This window comes from Rhynchophorus ferrugineus, unplaced genomic scaffold (assembly GCF_030347505.1).
Source record: "Rhynchophorus ferrugineus isolate W39M unplaced genomic scaffold, kcgeb_rfMv2 rfM1, whole genome shotgun sequence".
In the NCBI taxonomy this organism is placed as follows: domain Eukaryota; kingdom Metazoa; phylum Arthropoda; class Insecta; order Coleoptera; family Curculionidae; genus Rhynchophorus; species Rhynchophorus ferrugineus.
The window spans coordinates 91,892,072-91,914,541 of NW_027472580.1; the positions used below are offsets into that span (position 1 = coordinate 91,892,072).

General features: G+C 32.8%; 1 protein-coding gene across 1 annotated transcript in view; it reads left to right on the plus strand.

Moving 5' to 3' along the window:
• Positions 1 to 19,625, plus strand: part of Toll-6 (Toll-like receptor 6) — a 122,112-nt gene extending 102,487 nt beyond the window's left edge. The window contains exon 2 of the mRNA XM_076412106.1: positions 19,502 to 19,625. The gene's annotated coding sequence lies outside the window, so the exon portion shown is untranslated. The remainder of the gene's footprint in view (positions 1 to 19,501) is intronic.
• Positions 19,626 to 22,470: the final 2,845 nt, after the last annotated feature.

Genomic DNA, 22,470 nt, shown 5'->3' on the forward strand with positions numbered 1-22,470 from the left:
TTTATTTCGAAAAAATACGTGAGTACGACAATATTTTCGCCAAATTCCATGCCCGGTCAAATATTCGTGGTCATCTATAAATATTGTAGGGCAATGTTGCTTTAATATTCTTCTGTGATGATGAGATCCAAACTTAAAATTTAGTATATTTATAAATGGTTTTATACATTTACATTTTAACAGTGTTTTCTCAAACAATTTAGATATGGCAGGTAACAGCGAGCTACGCCTGCAAAAACCGATTTGTTCTGTGGATCTGTCAGGTTATTAATTGAAAAGTCCCCGGCCTACTATAGTAAAACACATTTTCTAGGCAAAAAAAATGTATTCAACATAATTCCCTTCAAGGGTGATACACTGATTATAGCGACCCTCCAACTATTCGAAACCATTTTTCTAGTACGATTTGTCCTTTACTTCAAAATAGCCTCAGTTTCGTCGATCATCTCTTCATTCGACGATAATTTCTTCCCAGTGAGCATTCTTTTGAGATCTGAGAACAGGAAAGGGTCGCTGGGGACCAGATCTGGATAATACGGTAGATGAGGAAGCAATTCACAGACTTGTGACACGGTGCATTGTCTTGGTGAAACAGCACTTTCTTTTTCTTCAAATGCGGTTATTTTCGACGATTTCATCTTTCAGACGGCCCAATAACACTATGTAATAGTCGCTGTTGATGGTCCTTCCTTTTTCAAGGTAGTCAATGAAAATTATTCCATGCGCATCCCAAAATACAGACGCCATAACCTTGCCAGTTGACTGTTGCATTTTCCCACTCTTTTTTCAGCGGCTTTATCGTGTGCAGTCCACTCGGATGACTGTCGATTGGATTTCGGAGTGAAACAATGGAGTTATGTTTCATTCATTGGCACATATCGACGCAAAGACTCGGTGTTAGTGTGCTTGATCATCTTCAAACACTGTACAGAATCATCAACTCGTCGTTGTTTTTGGTCAAAAATGACCAACTTTGCACAGAGCTTTCTTATAGCCAAATATTCATGAATAATATGATGTGCACGTTCAGTTGATATCTTTATGATATCTGCTACTCCATTAATTTTCAATTTGCGGTCATTCAGAATTATTTTGCGAATTTTTTAGATGTTTTCGTCGGTAAGAACCTCTCTTGGGCGTCCTCCGTATTCACCGTTTTCGGTGGTCATTTCACCACGTCTAAAGTTAGCATACCAATCTCCTGGGGAAGTGCCTGGAAACTCGACATCAAGCCAAGTTTTTGCTTCAACTATATTTTTTTCCTTCAAAAAGTAATATTTTATCAACACGCAAAATTCCTTTTTATCCATTTTTTTCTCAATAACAAAAGTTGCTTCACTCAAAATGCTATAATTGACAAACTATCTGTTGAGGGTTAGGACTAACTAAGAAACATATGGATTTAATTCTAGTAGTGCCATCTATCTGTCAGGCCGGGGATCTTTCAATTGACCTGTTATGACAATGGTGTCGACCATGTTACATGTTCGAATGCATCAGACCTCATTATGTCTCTATTTAGCCAGAGTATTGCTAATTAGTATACTGAGAAGGAAAAATTCGTTACGAGTTTAAAACGAATTTTATGTTTTTAGAAACTTAATTTGGCAATAGATTCGACGGCATTGATGTTTTATTGGAACAACTATATAATGATGCAGCAATATTTTAAACATAAAACGGTGAACTAGAAATTATTCTATAGATTCGTTGCAATGGATAGTATTTGAAGAAATGTTGATACAATAAATATTTCATTATAAAGCTTGGGAATTACGAATTACGAAGACTAGCTCAGAAGCCTGTTGGAATAATAATATTTGTAATATTAACTGTGAAGTAAAAGTTGTTCTATAGATGATAATTACACTTTCGTTTGTTGCTCCAGGAGTATTCTTTACTAGTTGTTATCGCTCTGCGTCCGGTTCCGTCCCTGACCACTGTGTTTTCAATCACCCCTAGTGGTTATTGGGCCGGTTCTTCCACAACAGTCGTCAATCAGTGTCGCCGGACTACAAAAACCTCAACAATACCAACCCAAAACATAATCGTCCGTGGTAAAACATATTTTCAAACACCTCTAACGAGTAACAACACACATACGCGGCAGCTGACTGGCATCCATCCATCCCATCCCCCCCGCGCTCACACCCCACCGACGGGATATATTCGGACCCTCGGCTCACCCCTTTCAAAGGGTCCCGACGAGGACGGAATGTCGGACGCTCGGCATTAGATCCGGCGCGTTCGGACGACACAAAGCGGAGATTTGGGGGATTAAATTTTTTTCCAGCTGGTCTGGTCTTTGACGACTCAATCTCTTTATAGGATTTATGGTGTTTTCTGTTTCGTTTTTAAAGTGAGTCCATTGTGGCCGCGATAGTAAATTATAACGTAACTAGGATTTTATAGTAGCCGAGAATTTAGAGATGTGTTTAAAAAGTGGAATGAATTCAGTTAGATTTTTTCGACATGATATGATATATAGCGTATATTCTCTCCCTTCTCCGTAGCAATGCCTTACTTAAAAGCGATCCTTTATGATTTAATATCTACAGTGAAATGTCAAATTCCCTAGCAATTATTTTAAATGAACCCTTGATAAATAAATACATTACATTTGAAACATTGTGTATTTAAGAATAAATATATTTTAAATTTTAAAATTATAAAATACTATTCTTACACGAATTAATCAAATAATCATAAGTCAATTAAGGGTCGATCGCCAAATGCTGTTTAGGTTTTGTGACGTAATATTTATGTTTTTGAGTATGCTAAGGCCAAAATGACTTCCTTCTTATCATAGGACGACATGTTTCTTAAAAATTTGGGTAGTTTCATTGTAGGAGTTATTACATTAAAATAAAAGAGAATAAACTTGAAAAATATTATTTGCAAACCATGAATGATACATATATTTATTACGTTAACTAGCACACATTAAAATCTTTTATTTTTCCCAGTAAAACATTTTCCCTTGTGGGTAGGGAATGGAAGATCTCTCTGAAGCGTCCAAGAAGAGTCTTGATATCACTGACTAGTTTCATTTTTCTTAGAACTTCCCCATCTCTTTAATGTTCTGATGAAATCATTAATTTTGGTCTTCACTTACATCTCCCAATTTTTCCGGAAAGTAATTGTGGTAGGAAGGAAGAAAATATACTTTTAGACCCATTCCCACAATTCTTTTAACGATTTATTCATAGTTAGAGTCCATAATTGTTTAAAAATTTCCCTATGACTTCCTCAAACGTAATTTATCTTTCTTTTGATGATTTGTCATGATCGTAATGATCAGTTATAAACCATGTTATGTATGATCCTACGAAAACGTTTCAATTTTATTTGCAGCGGTGGTAAAATAACATTATGTGGAGGTACCAATGTTTCTTGGAGGACGTTTGTTTGGCCAGCTTTAAGCTCCTTCGCCGTTGTGAAGCAGAACTGCTTTAAGGCTTCTTTTCTATGAATTTATGAAAACACGCCATTAGACTGCATCATATTATGATGTGTGTCGTTATGATCCTAAATGAATTTCAAAAGCTTTGTAATGTTTTCCATCTTATTTTCACTTTCAGCATACTATAAGATATAAAAATTAATATACTTAAACAGCTTTTTTGCAGATTTAATGGTCCATATCAGGTTTGAAATTTTTGTCTATTAGCACACAAACATCGTTATATACAGTGGTGTTCGGATTTGCGACTTCCTTGGCTTATAAAGAATTAATTTATTCAGAATAGTTTTCTAAATCTTCTTACCCATTATAGAGAATCTTGTACCTGTTGTTTTTTGCACAATATATATTATTTTTTGTTATAATTTATTCATTAGTGTTTTCATTCATTCTCTCGAATTCTCTAGAAGTATTTTGAACAAATGTCAATAATATGAGTGGGTAAATTATCAAAATTCCACTTCTACTTTAATTAATTTATATCATTATTATTTATATTTAATATCACTAATGCAAATAGGACTAATTAACATAAAATTATAAGGGCTGCTCTGCTAATTTTATCTATATCCATATTCTCAGGTTTCAAAATAATCTGAAAGCTTTAAATTAAAGGGTCTGATACGAGATCTAAACACCCCGAGAGATCAGATAAAGCAGGTGACTGTCAAACACAAGGCAAAACTCTTCATCTGTTGGACCCCCAAGTTGGCATCTTAAAAATGAAGGGCAGTAAAATACATGAGCACGTGTAAGGTATCTTAATTCTCAACATGGTGCCAAGCATATGTTATCATCTTTAAACTTTTTATAGAATACTATGATTCTATCCAATACTCCCCACTTATTGATATTTTATATTATTTTGTCAATTTATCAGTCAAATTTATCTCAAATCCAAATATGTTCATGTATTGTCTTCGAATTTGCAACAACAAACAGACTTAAGTCTAATGAGTAGAGTGAATTTTCCAATAAAACTTTTGAAGAACTCGATATGATATTTCGAATATCCTCTAATTTCTATTGAATACGTCGTTGAATTCTTGTAAAAGCCAATAACTATTTCTCTATCGCTGATAATTTGAGAAATAGTGTACAATTTAGCTTAATACTCCATAGAAGCAGTTCTCTGCAATAATTCTATGAAGTCTTATGAGCTACAGTTAGTGCTTAAAAAGCAAACTGAATGGCTCTTGCACTGAACAACTTCCCATTCTCCGTTACATCAGTTCAATAACAGTATACCGAAATACCTGATTATTTTAGATTAAAAATATGTGAAAACTTTGTACGTGCCTTTGAAATTCGAGCATTTCCCTTGATTTCCCAATTCCCCCCATATGATCCTAACTTTGTTTCAATGGGCCAACTCGGAAGGGCACTCTTTGGAATAAAAAAATAATTTTGATAATCGGCCCACAAATGACGGTTGAATCGGCGAACGCACATTAAAAGAATATATATACATTCGAACATAGAACCTCCTCCTTTTTCGAAGTCAGTAAATAAAGAGGAGTCAAATCAGTCGAACCGAATATTGCGACCAAAAGCGGTTGACCGAAACAGCCGATAGTAAAAAGTAGTCAATTACTAAACAGTCGACAGTCATTTTCGGTCGATGGTTCCCAACGCTAATAGAAAGCATCAGCAGATTGACATTAATAAGTTCATCACAAAAAGCTACTTTCAGCGATCAATATTTATCATTTACCAGATTGATGAAATAATCGGGCTTTTAAGCGTCGCGAAAAACGTCATCTTCCGACACGCAAAAGAAGGATACACCCTCGTCCCTCTCGACTGATTGACACCGCCATAATCAATGTCGATAAGAGGGAACCTGTCGAAAATTAAAATTATTTCCAACGGGCGGTGTGTATTCGTGGCGTTCGCGGTACGGTTAGCGATAAATAATTTTATTTTTCCCGGTGATATGGGTTAAGGGTCCGAACCGTCGAGACCTGACAAGCGATGGGGGTGCTCCGCTCTTAGGGGCGCCGGTCGAATATTTCTGTAACCGTTCTACCTCTCGCCCGCCGACAGGTTTTAATTTTTTCCGCGTTCCGCCCGTTATAAATTCAACTTTTATGAACATTCTGACGTTTCCATGGGGATTTTTAAAAACTGTAAATGTTCCTTTCAACCCCCCACTAATCGGGACGATAAAGTAAATTTTCCGGGTACGTTTCCGATTAATTATGAACATCTGTCTCGGCTTCGCCCCGCTGATAATGGTCATCAAATTATACCGAACATTCTTTTTCCAAAAAACAGCTGAAAAATATAATAACTTTAATATCATGAAAGAACAGTTCCGAAAACCCGTCTGATGAAATTCAAAGAACCCTTAAAACGAATATTTTCGATTTAGAGTTTAATTTTAAAAGTTTTTAAAAGTTAATTTCAAGTGCGGTACATTGATGAGTGAACATGATTAGTTTCAAAGGTTGACATATCCAGTAACATTTAAAACATTGATGACCGAAACATAGCTGTTTAATGCTTAAATTATTAACCGTTTTCAATAACACCTTCTTAATATCTTTTGCATGTCAAAGTCTCCTTTATACCATTGAGGCCTGTCTACCGAAGGATAGATTAAAAATCATCGTGGTCCGGTAGATTCACTATAATGCGCTGGCGCGTCCCCATTGTTATAAATATTTGAATATTTTCAGTATTGCTTGGGACGTCATGAGTAGTGCTGTGTCTTATCTATAGCCAAACTTCTGATATCGGCATAATGTTAGTCTTCGAGACGTAAAATATACTCCGTATTAGTTATTAAAATAAAGGGTAATGTTCATAAGTTTTATATTAAGCTACATGCATACATATGTATATATTGTAAAAATAACTAAAAAACAGTAAAAACATGACATTAATTTAGGAAACATTTAGAGGAGGTAAAAAGAAAAATACAGCATAATACTAGATGCTTATATTATATATATTTATATATTTTTAAATTAAATATTAATTTTAAATTATAAATTAGAGGATATAAAACAATGAACCTTAACGACGCCATAAACTATTTAATAAATTACCACATATTTGAATATACAATACTACAACTGTATTATATATAAATAAAATTCATAATATACAAATAAAAAAGAGTTGTTAAAACTTTATTGTAGACTCAGCCCTTTATATCTCTCACCATAATTAATGAAATCAAGGACTCAAGTACCTAAAAACTCAATCATGTTAATATTTGTGTTTTATTTTAGGATATATATATATATATATATATATATATATATATATATACATATACAGCTGTAGCAAGTACAATCCTTTCCTAAATAGCTACCTTTTCAGGATTAGTGGTTGCAATATTTTCCTGCACTTTCCGCAAAGCCTATAAACTGGACGATTAATGACTTATCGTACACTATCTAAAATTCATTTGTAAGATAATAATCGTATCGATAGTTTTACAGAAAATACTAACTTGATGATAACTCCTTATACAGTAGTGTAAAGCATCTTGACTGGTTGTTTTCCAAGAAATTCTTTAAGCAATTTTTTTTTATTGTCCTGTGGCTTCCAAATTCCAAAGCCTTACAAATTCTTAAAATATAGATTAGATTGTTTAACATCTATATTATATATCGGATAAAGATGCTGCCGAAATTCAGTATGTATGGATACTAAAATCATAAAATTGGAGACACAGAGTAGGCAGATGATCCTTCTTGTTATCGGCTTTAGTTGTGCAGCAAGCTCATGGTGAAATCTTTCTTTCTCTTCCCACCAAGTATGTCATATTACAAACTTGACATTAATTTACTTTCACTGCAAAATTTAAGTCATTTACTTTATTTATACTATTTGTAACAACTGAAAGTTTACCTACCTTCGACTCTCCATATTTGTAATTCCGTTATAACGCTGAAATATTAAACTAAAAGGCCTTCACTTTAAGTAAAAAGGAACATCACAATATAATTTTAAAAATGCCATATCAAACGCGTTAATAATTGAATAAATAAATGCCCAACGTTTAATCAAAGCAATACGGTACATCGCCGTTTCTTTTGAGAAACGCTTGGCTTGCAATACCATGCAGTGTTTCCAAATCTAAGGGCAAGATTATATATTGTACTAAATACTAAACAAAACGTATCTACTGTATTTTTTTTTCAAAATAAAATATAAAAGTTAATGTCAGAAAGTCGTTGTTTTTGGTCAAATGTGAGCTCGCGCGACACCTACTTTGCACAGAGTTTTCTCATACCCAAATATTCGTGAATGATGTGATGTACACATTCAATTGATATCTTTAGAGTATCTGCTGTTTCATTCAATTTCAATTTACGGTCTTTTAAAATCATTGTGTGGATTTTTTAAACGTTTTCGTCGGTAACAACCTTTTTTGGGCGTCCACTGTGAAACTCGGCATCAAGCCAAGTTTTGGCAGCAACTGTATTTTTTCCCTTCAAAAAGCAATATTTTTAATTTTTTCACAATAACAAAAGTTGCTTCAGTCAAAATGCTATAATTCACAAACTAATGATCCGACAGCTGACAAATTTATACAGGCATCTTTTAATGGTTTGGGCTAACTAAAAAACATATGGATTTAATTCTAGTAGCGCCATCTATGTGTCAGGGGCGACTTTTTAATTAACCTGTTGTTATATATTGAATATATTTCTGTTTTTATATCGAAAATATTCTCGAAACAAGTATCAGTGATATTTAACTTTATAAATTGTGATCACAGAGCGATCAACGGCATACTTTCATTATTCTTAACAATTTAGACATTGTGTTAACCTCCAAGAGTACTAAAGCAAATCTTAAGGTAAAAATGCATGTTATTTCATAAAATATCATCGTTTATGGCCGGTACTTTATATACTATAAGTAGTTCCGGTACGAGCATATTTACTGGTAATTTCACAGTGAATAACAAATCAGCAGACCAATAAAGGCCGCGTCGAAGAAAAACAATTTTTTCCCGGTATCGTCGACGGGCCCAAGGTCGTCTCAATCAAAACCCCAGTAATGGCCGGGCGATTTAAAATCCGAAACGAGCGTGGCGGATCTTTTGCCGACGCCTCACAAAAGATTCGGCCGGTAATTTTCGATAATTGACGTCTTCGGAACACAAACAAGATCGCGGCTTTGCCCGTTCGCCCTGCCGTCTAATTTTCTCGTTAACGATTTCGTAGAACCGGGCCTCCGTACCGACCAAACTCGGGATCGATTGTTTCGCACCTTTAACGGCGAGAAATTGTTTCTTTATGTACGTTTTTTCTTCTCGTAATTCCTCGCTCGTTGTTCGCCCCATAATTATGTTGTATGTTCCCTTTTGTTGCTGCTTTCTGGCCGTACAATTTCGGCTCAATATATGCATAGATTGGTGGTTTAATGAGCACATTGCCGATTATATCCCTGTTTGTTTTTCTAGACCCGACTGACGGATACATCTTTTCGAATCAAAGGCCGAAGTTACGGTATATTTTCAAGAATCCTTAGCCGAACTGATAATTATTTAAAACCGAAATCAAAAACTTTCAGATCCTTTTCAAAGTCACTCCCTTCTTCTTTGCTGCATGGACCTGGCTACGTAATATTGACTATATGTTTACCGACTTTATAGCCCTTACAACCAAGTACAAAACAAAAGTTTTGGTCGCAGAAGCACCAATGCAGTTACTATAGTATTATGATGTAAAATACTATTACAATAAAAAATAGGAAAAGTTGCGAAATTAAATTAATCGTAGGCTTGTTTAAACAATAAACCTTAGATTTATAAAGAACAAGATTTATATGAAACAAATATTTCTTCTTGCCTTTTACACAAGATAAAATCAAATTATTAAAGAAATCAGTTTGAGAGAACGCTCTATCTAGAAAATGTGGTTTTCATTGCTAGAGTAGGTTTTCAGAAGACCTAAAATCTTTTCTTTAACCGACTTCGAAAAAGGAAGAGGTTCTATGTTTGGCTATATATATTTTTTAATGTATGTTCGCCGATTGCTCCGTCATTTGTGGGCCGATTTTCAAAATTCTTTTTTTATTCGAAAGAGTGCACTTCCGGGGTGGTCCTATTGGAATCAAATCATGATCTGTTGAGGGCAAAATGTTGAAATCGAGGGAAACAATCGAGAGCACATTGTGGTGTACAGTCATTCTTTTAAGGTACTTAACCGAAACATTTTAACACTCGTTATGGGTTCTAGAGGGACATCGCGTTGTGTCACTTCATTAGAGACATAACACGGAGCATCGACAATGGTTTGTTTTGAAACATATCTATGGTTTCTACATTAGACTTGCTAGCAATACCCTATAGTTGAACCTTCTTTTACGCAGAGTGAATGTAACATGGGGTCAGGAATCGGAAGCTACTAGGGCTTGTGAATACGCTGAGTGTGATAGAATATTACATATTTGCGGAGCAGTTTATCTTTCACATATATCAATTCTTGCAACATGTGGTCGACAGTTATCATGTAAGAAGATAACACTGCCTATGTTACCCGCTGTTCAGTTGACAGTTAACCCAGCGCCACTTTATGGCCATCAATATTCCGCTTTGGGATAAATGTAGATGGCTCTCCTGGATTAACCCATAACTATTTGCTCTTGAAATCAGTCTCAATCACGCCAGTCACAGTATGCTGCAGGAAAATATTCTTTGTTTACCTGACAAGTAATTAAACCGAGACGTTGACATTGTTCGAAATTACATATTCAGTCAATTGGTATGGTAGATATTTTCCCTGCATTTATACCTTTACCATTATTTGAAAATGGTTGAAAGCAGTGGACAAATCTGAAGCTGTCTGAAGTTTCTAAAAGTTTTGAAGTTTATTGTCTTCATTTCTTGCAATTGATATTAAACTCACTGCTTTTTAATATTTGAAATCAAAACTTGCAATTAATATATGAAGAATTAGCTTCACAATAAGATTGTAAAAGTAAAAGTAAAGTAAAAGTATTTTATGGATTTCGCCAGCTGTTATCTTCAAATCAAGCAACTTCTTCAAGTTGTAATGATTCTTGATGATATTGGTTAAATGTAACTTTGAGTGCTCCATGATAACCGTATGTATATACCGAGTAATACAACAATACTACTGCAATATAAGGGAGAACTATTATTTTATGTAGAAAAACGTAAAATTTGATATCAATCCTTCACATTTTCACCAATAGATACCGATGAAGATGAGTACTCCATTCTGAATAAAAATTATTTTGAATTTTATCAGTTTCATAGCAATTTTGACGCAATATATATTATAATTGGGATATGACGAAGCAGTATCCATAAGTTTTTAAAATGTTTGTCCACAAACATGACAAAACAATTGAATTTTAGAACACAATAGAACAATATAGAACACTAAGGAAGCGTCCATTTAAATACTACTATATAAAACAAATATTGAAGCCATCACCAATAAATTCCTTAAAACCTAGGAATATCTCAGCACGATTTATGTACTATGATCAGAGATTCACCATGCTACTGAATGTTAGAAAAAGTGACACATTTGAGCTACTAGATGATATAAACAACACTCATACTCTTTCATGTATGTTGATATATTACAGCCCCTTAGCAACGTTAATCCAACAAAAATAACATAGAAAATATAATTTGTGATAGTTAAATAATACTTCCTCCAATGTAAAGCAAGAATAACAATTCAATTGCAAAGTCCCCGGCCCACCATAGTAAAACATATTTTTTTGGCCAAATTAGTTTTTTATTCAACATGATTCCCTTCAAGCGTGATACACTGATTATAGCGAACCTCTAACTTTTCGATACCATTTTTGTAACACAATTTGTCCTTTGCTTCAATAGGCTTTAGTTTTGGCGATCACCTCGTCATTCGACGAAAATTTTTTCCCAGCGAGTTTTCTATTGCGATCTGAGAACAGGAAATAATCGCTGGGACTATATCTGGAGAATACGTGGATGAGGAAGTAATTCGAAGACCAATTCATAGATTTTTGCCATTGTTTTCGCTGACTTGTAACACGGTGCATTGTCTTGGTGAAGCTGCACTTACTTTTTCTTCAAATGCGCCTGTTTGGCTCGGCGATTTTGTCCTTTAAACAGCCCAATAACGCTATGTAATAGTCGCTGTCGTTGGTCCTTCCTTTTTTCAAGGTAGTCAATGAAAATTATTCCATGTGCATCTCAAAATACAGACGCCATAACCTTGCAAGCCTACTGTTGCGTCTTCCCACGTTTTGGAGCGGGTTCATTGTATGGAGTCCACTCGGATGGCTGTCGATTGGACTTCGTAGTGAAATGATGGAGCCATGTTTCATCCATTGTTATATATCGACGCAAAAAATCGGGTTTATTAGGCTTGATCATCTTCCAGCACTGCTCCAAATCATTAACTCGTCACTGTTTTTGGTCAAAAGTGAGCTCGCCCGGCACCCACTTTGCACAGAGCTTTCCCATACCCAAATATTCGTGAATGATATGATGTACATATGTACACAACTTCTATTTACGGTCATTCAAAATCATTTTGTTAATTTTTTTAATGTTTTCGTCGGTAACAACCTCTCCACTGCGTTCACTGTCTTTGATGCTCATTTCACGTGCAAACTTAGCATACCAATCCTTGATGGTTGATTTTTCTAGAGCAGTGTCCAGAAAATTTTGCAGTTTTTGCTTCAACTGTATTTTTTCCCTTCAAAAATCAATATTTTATCAACACGTGAAATTCCTTTTCATCCATTTTTTCACAATAATAAAAGTTGTTTCACTCAAAATGCTATAATTCACAAACTAGTGATCCGACAGCTATCAATTGTATACACGTATATTTTGAGGTTTAGGTCTAACTAAAAAACATATGGATTTAGTTATAGTAGCGCCATCTATATGTCAGGCCGGGGACTTTTCATCACAACCTAAAAAAATATAAAGCTTGAATCAAAAAAAAAAACTGAAAAAAGATCGACAAACACTATTTCCAACAAAATATTATTATTATACAGTTGGTTAACATTTATGATTATCTCCACGAAACCAACCCCTAGGGAATATTTATCCTTCACAGACAAACGCAGAATTGTTTTTTAAATGCCCGAAAACTGCTGATTCCATCGTCGATATGGCAACGCGGAATTGTTAATTAACACGTCGCTCTTGGCTCGAGGCCGTCTCTGGCTTTGTTCAAACCGTCTACGACTAAATCCAGACTATTGTGGGGTGATCCTATTGTCCTCGTCCGAATGCAGGACGCTGGATGGGCCCTATCTAGCAGTTAATTAGAAGGAGAATACCGCGGGCATTTTGTTGCCGTCTACAAGTCGTTTGGGCCTGAAACGTGAAAAGCCAGGAGACGAGCTGAAGTAATGGATAAACACGGTTTTCCTGGTCGAGACGAACCATGAATTATGTAATAAAGGACAGGAAAAAAATGCAAATATGTTCTTTTCTCCTATTGCTTCACATATCTTTGTGTTTTATCATATTAATGAGTTTTATTCATAACTAATCACACAACACTTTGTTTTAGAACTGTTCTATGGTTTCTATATTAGACTTAGTATAAGTACTCCATAGTTGAATCCAATATAACTAAAAGTATAGATTTCAATAGCAATTTCTTGTTATTTATTTATTTATTTATTATGATAATTTAGATTTGTACCCATTTAGACAGTACATTTAATATAGTTCAAGTCAGTTTCAGTTGTTTTCGTTTAGCAACCACGCGCTTCTTCCAGGTTAGGCGTAGGTCCAGATTTATATCAAGATATTTGGCATACTGGGCTTGGGGAAGTTGAGAATTATTGATATTCACTGGCGGACATCTTCTATGCATAGAATAAATTCGTGTGATAGTCGGTTTCCCTCAATTTAAATCTTTATCATCGTATGAAAATGCTTTACCATCATTTTAAACCAGTTAAATCATCAACTACTTTGTAGCCTGAAGATTCTTTAAGAGTTATAGCTATGCTGTTACCCTAAAAGTCTTGGAATTATATTCTTTTGTTACTTAACATTGATATCAATTTTGTCGCTTTTAATTCGTTGTAACCAAAACTGACAATTGGGATATGACGAAGCAGCATCACAAGGAGTCTTAGAGAGTGTTTTATGGACTTTGCTAGCAAGTATCTTAAAATTAAATAACAATAGAAACAATTCTCGAAAATATAACTTTAGAGAAACATAAATTTCGACATGGATGGCAGATCAAAATAAATGCAGACATCTAATTCAACACTGCTTACAACCATTACAAATATATTCCTTCAAACCTGAGAGTGTATCAACACTAATTGTATCCTATCACTTCAGTTCACCACTGTACCAACTTTTATAATGTCAATTTTTGAGCTTGGAGAAAATGCAAATATTTTTTTTATATTTTCAGTCATAGCTAAAATAAAATTCACTTGTTAATTCATTTATTTATCCTAATCTAATGTCATCAAATTAGTTTTCTCTTACTAATTTGACATTAATAAAGTGGATGGACAAAACAATATAAACTCCTGACATATGAAGCAGCGTTACCAAAGTGCAAAAAGCTGTTGATATTATTTTATCTATCCCTGTATCTTGGTGAAGCTATTAATCGTAGATTCTTGCAACCTTTGTGATGGCCTAGTATATACTATATGTATGAAGAATCAACTCCAATGAACAACATCCTTCATATTTTATTACAAGGTTTCTAGGTGACAAAAATTTTTAATTCATTCGATATACGTAATTATTTAAATATCAACCGGCAGTTTTAAAACACCCTCTTTCTTTGTTATTGTTGCTTGGACTAGCGAATTAATATTTCTAATGGGAGGCTAGGATATTTTCTTCCCGATATTGACTATTTGAACATTCGTCGTGCATTTATATACGTTTCTTAGCTAATTTGCCAGCTTTTGACTCAACTACACATTTATTTAATTAAAGATTTATAAATTATTAAAGTTTGTTGTTCCTACTGTTATTTATGGTGAAACTGTATTTCCATCGAGTAAGTAGTTCTAAGGTTTCTGGTGATAAAATAAACAAATCTATTTTATTAAAGCTGTTTAGATATAATTAGAATCACTACATAGTATAAAACAAAGTCGCCTTTTCTGTCCCTATATCCCTATGTGCGCTTAAATCTTTAAAACTACGCAACGGATTTTGATGCGGTTTTTTTCAATAGATAGAGTGATTCAAGAGGAAGGTTTATATGTATAATACATGCATAATATGCTAAGGCAACATTGCTAATTTTAGAGGTTTCTAACATGAAGTCGTAAATTAACCTATTTTTTTAGGCTTATTTAGCAATTAGCAAAAACGCTGCCTAACCCTACGAGTTAGATCAAATTAATGTACTACAGTATTGTACACCATAAAAAGGTCTACAAAAAAGTCTGGGATGGTATATGTTTATCTTTTAGGGATAACCCACATTAACCATTTTTATTGTTTACTTTTTACGTGAGAAAATGGCTTATTTACGAAGCTATTTTAAGCAATACGGCATTAATCCTTATCGAATTAAGTACCTTAAATACAGTGTGCAATTAATATAGATCAATATGGTTCCTTACAGCATGTAAATTAAACAAATATTTTCGGAGATATTACAAATTTAAAATTTGCGTTTAAAAATGTGTAATGTAATAAAAATTGTATGAATTTAGATATTCCAAAGATAGCAGGAAATCTTCATAGTAAGTATAGCGGAAGAGGGATTGTTTTACTCCAAATTTAATGCGTGCAGGCCAAGGGCAGTAATGAATGAACCAAAAATACTGGATCGATTTTAATCATGTTTTCATTGAGTGACATAGGCATATATATTTTATGCCCGTGCAAAGTCGGAGCGGGCCGCTATGTTTTTATATACAACGTTCATATTTTTTCTGTAGTGTATTTAATTTAATATCAGCATTGCACCCGTGCGAAGCCGGGGCGGGTCGCTAGTACTGTATATTTGAGGAATTTATCAATTTAATCATTCTTAGATTTAATTTAAAAAAAATATGTTGTTTTGTTTTACGTAGTACGTGTTTGTATGTTTTCGGTCTTTTTTTATTTTTAGCCATCGTGCCAAACCCATCCCGCACCAAGACAAATAGGCAAACACATTTCTTTGTTCTCAGGTAGTTAAGAGTTTCGCTTCTACTTTCAAATTTACAGTTGTTTTCGTTAGAACTGTTAACAATGCTCAATACAATTTTGAACGCTCACTTTAATTATATTAGACGTATGTGATAATTATCCGCATAATTATACAATTATAACTTCGGAAACTTTGTTTTGCAACTCTGGTGAAAACTTGCTAAAATATTCTTATTACCTGTTAAGACTTTAGTATATTTCTCTTACTAATCTTTTTAACTGTTTTAATCTGTTTAACTAAGTAGTCCGTAATATGAAAAATAACAATTTTTAGTATTAAAGGTATGAATAATGAACTATATTCCCATTCATATTACCTTTATTGTCCACTATTGACACAGCTTCACGTAATTTTTCATTCTTCAAATCCTTCAATTCCCTCAATTTCTCTAGAAAAAAGAGATTTGACAATGTTATTATACAGGGTGCTGATTATTAGGAATCAATGTGAGTCTTCCATTTTTTATCGAATTGCAGAAAATGTCAGAAAGAACGGTTCTTTCGTCAAACCCTGACTGAACTGAAGTTAGGTTGTCGATTATATCTGCTGATTGGCTCCTATTGACTTTATCGTTTTAGGATTCCTTGGAATGGGCTACAAAGAAAGGGGTTCTTTTAACGCTTAGAAATAGTAACTATACATACCCATTAAATATCATCATCGTCGATTATCCACAACCCTTTTTTATTATTTCCACTATTTGCAAAGTTAAAGTCTGAGGGTGGTAACACTAATTAACATTTTGGTCTTATACTATAATAAGGTTATAACTATATTAAGGTTTTAATGAATTACATTAACATTTTATTTATTAGAAATCCTTTATAATTAAGTAATATACTTTTTAAAACTAAATGCTATTATTTTTTGTAATACGAAACATGTCAAATATCTGAACATTTATTTTTTACCATTGTCTTGTAAACATGAAGAGCCATCGACTCACAATTCCATCATCTTAAGAACAATAATATTAGAAAGAATAATAAAATAATATAGTTGTTATCATTTTGGTCCAGCAAAAGTAATCCATATTTTTGTTGGCACCAATAATGTTGGTCTTACTATTTTTATCACAGTATTATTTTGTCTTCTTTGACTACGTTGTAAATTACAAATATTAAAACAATAGAAGATATATTTTATTTAAAAGGCATATAACTTTGTACATTCAGCACCCATTGAATCATATTAGAAAGTATTTCTAAAATTTTTAGCTAGTGACTGTTTGAAATTCTATTTAATGTAATATGTAATAATATGTACGGAAACTTTTTTGTTCAATAATGTATTTACTTTCAAAAATTTATTAATAAAAGACAATTATTAAAAAAACATTAACTCAAGCTTTTCAAATTTCCCAGAACTTTTTCTGGGCAGAATATATTACGTTAATTAACTAATTGTGAACCTCAATGTTTCTTTTATATTTTACGTTACTTAAAATTCATTGAAAACAAAAGGGACCCGAACTTCCTGGACTCTTTAATCTGCCTTGTTAGGGCCAGAAACAGACCTTCATATCTTTTTAAAAGCCCATTTCTTTTGCCTTATCTATCTCGAAAAAAAAAACGCAGACCTCCCTCATTAAACCATGGCACCATTATTTTTGCCAAGCCTTACCTGTCCCGTGGTAGGGCATATGTTTCTTTCGTGCACCAGGTGCAAATGCAATTAACTGATCAATTCACTCACCCCCGAAATAAATTGATGCTGATGCCACACGAAACCAGCGTTGCCAATTTGTGGCGGATTCCCCAATCTGGGAGGAATACCTTGTTAATTGGGGGTTGACATTACGCGAGCAAAATGCAGGAATTTTACATCCCATTGTAAATATATTATCGATAATGAGTATCAGAATATTTCTACAAGAACAAATATATACATAATTACTTTAAAATATATTTAGGTTACCAAAGGGTACTAGTGATTGCGCTGTGGTAGAAAATAGGCCACAATTTATAAAGTTAATCAGGTTTCTCTCATAATACATTAAAAAATAACTTAAAAATGATATATTAATATTAGTAAACGTTGACAATATAGTCAATATAATACTTACAATATTTACTATAGTAACAAATGTCTCTATATTAAAATACATGAAAACTATACCAAGAACTAACACTCACTAAACTTTCTTAAATAATATTTAATGAAATCTAATTTCCTTGATGTTTTAATAATCAACAACAAAATTAATAAGTTTAAATTACTACATTACCGAAAATTGTAAGAAAAGTATCATGAGTAAGATAATTTTCATAATTTCGACAACTTTATAAAGTGTTAAATATAACAGGTCAATTGAAAAGTGCCTGGCCTAACGCATAGACGACGCTACTATGATTAAATTAATATAATTATTAGTTAGCCCTAACCTTCAAAAGATGCGTGTATACATTTGATGATTATTTATTTGTGTATGATAAATTTAGATATGGGAAAAGGATCACCGAAGACGGTGAAAGCAGTGGACGCCCAAAAGAGGTTGTTACCGAGGAAAACTTTTAAAAAATCCACAAAATGGTTTTGAATGACCATAAATTGAAATTGAATGAAATAGCACACATTCTAAAGATCAACTGAACGTGTACATCATATCATCCACGAATATTTGGGTATAAGAAAGCTCTGTGTAAAGTGGATGCCACGCGAGCTCACTTTTTACCAAAAACAACGACGAGTTGATGATTCGGAGCAGTGTTTGAAGATGATAAATCGTAATAACCCCGAGTTTTTGCAGCGATGTGTTATAATGGATGAAACATGGCTCCATCATTTTACTCCGAAGGCCAATCAACAGTCATCTGAGTGGTCATCTGATTACCTGCAATATTTTATTACGGCTTTGTTAGGAAATGCATTTATCAACTTTAAATGCAATGATTATAAGTTAATACCAATAAGATTTACAGAAAAATATTAATAAACCATTAATAAGATATTTTACAATTACCTTAAATATGTTATGTCTCCAGAACTTTGCCAATTACTACCAGTTCTTAAGCAGGAACAATTTTTCTTGGCTGTTCTGAGTTCACCAGATATGAAATTAATTTAAAACCTTAAAATTGAAAATGTGTTGATTGATTTTTATATTATCAATCTACGGCTTATATATGACGCTGATTACGAAAATCTAAATACCTTCTAAGCAGAACACGGACGATTCTTGTTATTCTGAATTTCTGTTAATCTATATTAAGATAAACTTTTCGCATATATCGTGTTTTTCTTTCACAGCTGAATATACCTTCTAATAAAACGGACATATCAATTTGTTGTCCCTACAAATAATGTACAATGCAACTTTATATGATCATATTTTCCTTCATTGTTAAATCATAACTACCATAACTCTTTAATACTTCCAACAATATGGGAATAATCACAAGTAATAGAAAATCTTAAACAACACAATAAAATCATTTCATAATCACTTGACTCACTCACATTCCATGTTAACATTATTTCAATTGGTTTCGTATGGACCTGTCTTCCGATGTAAAATAACTCTGCCGGCATTTTGCTGTACAACGCTGCCAAATTTATGCAACGGCGTAACAATTTTCTTTGAACTGTTCAAGATTACCGAAGAAATACTGATTACAATGAGCAAGTTATTCACAGTGATATATTAACAAGTCATATAGTTTCACCGCTAATGAATGTCAATGCCTAGTTTTAATCAAAGACATCCCATTAGAAGCTCAACAGTTACAAACTAATTATATAACTGGTGACAGTGCTGAAATGATTGCTGAATGAAAAAAGTGTCACCTTATAATTCATAATATTACACTTTTTCCATATTATGAAGAGATAAAAAATAACTAATATTTAAGGAAATCGCCGATTCTCATTTGTTCTTCTGTTTCTGTTTCAGTATGCCCCGGTACAGTAGCAAGCGGATCCATCGAGGCAGTACCACGCGCTCTGTCGAACCGAGACCACGGCTGGTTTACTGAGGTTGGCGGCGTCCTCGTCGGATATGTGATATTTATGTGAATAATTCTAAAACATTATAGATATTTTGAAGATATATATAATGAAATGATATAGTTAATTGTTATTTATCATTACTGAAATGAAAAGAACTGATTATTCTTAACGAATTTATATCTCAATGTCGAAATGTTGAATGTCATTTTTCTCTTCCACACTTTTTAAACGCTTTTCCAGGCTTAGTGATGCTATTACTCATTTTTCTTTAAGCTAGGTGATAAGTCGTAGTAGGTCTGGGTTGTGCAGTTGTAATGGCAAGTTATCAATATTAGGTAAAGAAATTATATCAACAAAATTATATATAATTTTCTAATTATCAGTATACTAAGTAGAGTTTTTACTTTGTTAATTATCACTGTTGCATAGTTACTTACATTAGTTTTGAATAATTGTCAAAATATTTTAACTGTAACATTCTATTTGTTATATAAGTTATGACATCTCTTAGTAAGAGTTTCATTATGGTAAAGAGAGTTTTGATTCTGATATTTACTTTCCACGACCTACATTTTGATTCATTTTTTAAAACAATTAATTGTTGTATCTATATTTGGAATATAACGTGATACTTTATATTCAGTCTTTTTGGTAGATGATTGTTATGTATTTAATAACAATATTGGTAAGAGACCAAGTATTTTTTTAATTACACCTTACATTATATACGCTTAGTACAATCCTAATTTACGAAGCAGAACAAGTATGCTAAGCTAAAGTTAAGATTGAACATTTATATACTATACACGTTCATGTGGTTTGGTCTGCTTCAAACTTCTGCTGTCCAGTGTGTTTTCCGTTAGCTTCATCCACGTTGTCGCTGATTTGGTTCATCTTTGGCAAAATATTTAAGATCGGTGACTCAGTATATCTCAGCTAAACATAGATATAGCTATTTTTATATAGCTATGCTATATAAGTTCTTTAAAATTGTGAAAAAGTATGTTTTGTAACATTGGAACTATTTTGTTTATTTTTTTCAAGTTTATGAGTTTGGTATTTCTGATGAATTAACATTGTTGAAGAAGTGAAAAGATTGTAGCCTCAACCTGACTGTATATAAAGTTAATCAAGCTTTCTGAATACATAATGCTTGATTTATAATTAATTGATATAAAGTGTAATTAGAAACAAATTTTATGGGACAGTAGAAATATTGTAGATATTTTATGGACTGTAGAAGTTTTGTAAAAAATATTTTGGCAGTATGTATTGTTATTAATTTTATTTTACTCTTTTTGATATCGTTGAAATAACAGGTCACACATTACACCACTCATTGTGAGGTCCCTGAATTTCAGTTTTCAAAGAAAAAAATTCGAAATTTTGCATAATACGATGAAATAAATTCAAAGTTCTTTGATTATAACTAATATACAATAAGGCAACTGATTTAATTTGCATCGATTATGCACAATATGTATTTAGATCTGCAATTCCATATTACTTGTTTAATTGTCTATTGTTTGCCATAGACTACTGAACAGCTTAGACCGAAAATTGTACTGGTTATATCTAACCAAATATTAGACCGATATTCCTTTTTATCTATGAATGTAATATATTACTGTAAATATTGGAAGTTAGTCGATTCAGATCGAAAATTTAAAAACGGGTTAATAAAAGATTTTTTAAGTGAATAATGAAAACCAGAGGTTGTGATTAGGACGAGACACGAACAAAACTGTATAAAGGTTAGCGTACAACGATGATGTCGTCGATTAATTCGCCATGAATGGAGATATTTGGTTTTAAACACGATTTTTCCTATATAGGTTTACAGTTAGAACAATTCCTTTTATATAGTGTTTTTAACCAAATAGGGCCAGTTTTCTTTCTAGAATATTTAACTACCGCGTTGTTTCAAGAAGCTGGAAGACGTCCGCCGGTTTATGAACAGACTGCCTTTTGAAACAATGCCATTTGAGATTCCTATTATATTAATGTAAAATTTGTTCTCCTGTATATAACATGTAAATATTATGTTAAATATATATATTTTCATCAGATCCAAAGCACTATATGTATATAGAATTTACAGCTTCAATTCAACTAACTTAATAATAAAAATAAAAAATTATTTATAATTAAAAAGTATTATGGTTTCATTTATATTCCTGAATGGTTATATTAGAATTCTCAGAAACAATATGTACTATGTACCATGGTTTGTGGGTTGCCATTTGTATCTTGAGCCCTGGCATTTCTATGTATTATATTGTCTAAGTATTGTTAGATTTCAGATGGCGTTTCCAGTTAAAAGTTTGACTTTTGTAACCATAACCTGCTTCAGAACGTTTTGTCTTTGGAGCATCATCGTTATGAAGATTGGTTCAAGCGCATGCAAAAGCGTATTGATTATTATAGAGAATAAATAGTATAAAATAGTTCAAGATATAAATAGCAACCTGCCTATACTGAGCAGATTGTATAGAGTGACTCGGCAAGAAAATGCTGTTTGAAAATAAAGATATATTTAAGGGTATTTATTGTGTTTTGCGATGGAAAGTTAAAAAACATTATTATATTTTTCAAAACTGTATTATTCAAATGATTTCCTTGTTGGTTACGATATTTAGCTTCAACTGGTCTGGGCTGCTTTTGAGGATACATTACTCTACAAATATCTCCAGATTTGATGCATGCGCACTCTATTTAATTTAATATAATTTTTTAGATTTAACGTTGATAGGTTCAGGAGTTAAATAAAAATGGTAAAATCTTGAAATAACACATTTTGATAAAAGAATTATTGAATAAAGTGAAATAATAAAAATTATTTCTATATGCCTTTCTATTTTTATAAAAACACCATATCTAAATTAATTTACATATTTGAACAGTTAAGAAGAA